The sequence below is a fragment of the Triticum aestivum genome, unplaced genomic scaffold (genome assembly GCF_018294505.1).
Source record: "Triticum aestivum cultivar Chinese Spring unplaced genomic scaffold, IWGSC CS RefSeq v2.1 scaffold68816, whole genome shotgun sequence".
Classification (NCBI taxonomy): domain Eukaryota; kingdom Viridiplantae; phylum Streptophyta; class Magnoliopsida; order Poales; family Poaceae; genus Triticum; species Triticum aestivum.
In genome coordinates, this window is record NW_025251993.1 from 1 (window position 1) to 2,073 (window position 2,073).

General features: G+C 38.5%; 1 long non-coding RNA gene across 1 annotated transcript; it reads left to right on the top strand.

Moving 5' to 3' along the window:
* Window positions 1-21: 21 nt before the first annotated feature.
* On the top strand, window positions 22-2,044 carry LOC123177412 (uncharacterized). The gene is made up of 2 exons (XR_006488927.1): window positions 22-909; window positions 1,767-2,044. It is a non-coding gene; the product is annotated as an uncharacterized lncRNA (long non-coding RNA).
* The last annotated feature ends 29 nt before the right edge of the window (window positions 2,045-2,073 follow it).

The window sequence follows — 2,073 nt, forward strand, 5'->3', positions numbered from 1 at the left end:
CTTTATTTATTGAAGACCTATACCAATGCACAAGTATTTGTCGTTGTATGATGGAAACCAGATGCCATCATGCTTATAACATATTTTTGAATTAAAAGAATAATTTGATCATTGTGTCTATATTTTATGATTTCGTGTCAACGCACTGGCATTTGGCTTCAGCCCATCAATTAGACCAGCTAGGTCTACGCACACTCCAGTTTGGTATTTAAGCTATTAATTCTTGGATGAGTGTGTTTGTAGGCGAGAAGGGAAATATGTTACTCTGCAAATTCCAAGTCTTTTATCATGACTATTATTACACGTCAAACATGGAGTAATGAGAGCGTGAGTGTGTTTTGAATTCTTAATTGGTAAATTCTGGTGATTAACTGACCGGAGATTCAGTTTGGATAGCTACCCAGGGGTATGAGTGTGATCAGTGTGACTAATTGTGATTTGTTTAGTGGTGAAAATGTAGGAATTAATTTGTTTCACCAATTCTGCACTTGCATTTGGCCATAGAATTTAGTTGGGGTAGCATATGCCCAGAATTTAATTAACCACAATTTTGAGAAATTTTTGGAAGTTGTTTATTTGTTTTATTAAACATGGTCGAATTTTCTTATAATTGCAGGTATTTGGTTCAAAATATATTTTTCTACTGTTAACCGATAGCATGGATATCACTATTCATCATGATGTCCATAAGAAATCATCATGACATGTCGAATCCTCAACCACTCAGTTAGATGTTGATGGATCTGCATCACAGCTTCTGTTGAATTCTCATGGTTGGAGATACTGCAAGAATTCTGATTCGGCACGGCCCTCATGGAGACAATGGAGATGGTGTTCAGCGGTGCGCTCAGCCAGAGTTCGCCGTACGTCCGACATTTGCTGATTCGGCAGGGCCCTCATGGAAACAAAGTACGTCCGACATTTTCTCTTCTGTGAATCAGTCCATAGGCCCTTTAATAGTTGTGTGTTGCTGGGTGTTTTCATCATGGGCTTCTTGTTTCTTTTAGTCCATGAAAGACGCATTGGAGCACCAGGTCAAAAGCAAGGCCTTTTCAAGATACTAACCTAAATGCTGAAATACTTTGTTATTGCCACTTTTAGTGTAGCTGTACTGATGCAGATAAGCTAAAAATCTCTCTTGCCTTCTCTTTGATGCCCTGATGACTGGTGTGCTTAATTATTAAGTAAATTACATTATGGCGCATGTTATTTCCCATGTCGCCATAGGGCATTGTTCTTTTGGGACATGCATAGGGGTGCTTTGTACCGGTACGTAACTTCGTGTTGAAAACAAGAGCAACATGTTTTCTTTGTAGGTCAGAATTATTAACAAGATATGAAGAATTAACCTGTTAATTTCTTTGCAAAGGAATTGGCCAGTTAGTATTTTACTAAATAATTATGGACTAGCTACTATTTTTACAATGGTTTGCCTATTGGACTAGGGACGTGTGATATCTTTCTCCCGTTGCAAAGCTAAACCACGTTGTGTCATCTTTGTAGTTTACATATTTTTTAGATGTGTTGGCACACATTTTGAGGCATCATTTTCTTTCAAGTCGTTCATCATCATTGGTCCCATTCTGCACAAGACTATCGATGATACCACTCTGCATTGGACCTACACAATCATCAATTTTACCAATGTCACAAATGGTTTGTCTTGTAATGTGACATTATGGCTAACTGTTAGGTTTTAATTATGGCTGGTAGCTGTCCTTGGATGCTGTAAATTTTGTTAACCTAACTCCCTGCTATATGCACAGTTCAGGGCGCAGAGAAACTAATGGAGCAACCAGGAGTCCAATCATTTGAAGGCAGAACATTGAACATATCAGTGATCGGACACTCGAGACAACTCTTAATGAGTTCTAGCAACCGAAGACAGAATATTTGTGTAGGATGCAACAAAGTTGCATGTCATGAGATTATTGAATACGTTGAGTAATTTGGAATGGAAACATTTTTGGTTAAATAGGATGCTCTTGAGATTATTTCTCATGCCAACATGGCATGCCCGAGCGAAAAATGTGTCACCCTTTGACAGGACCATGCCTTGTTAGAGGAGGTTTC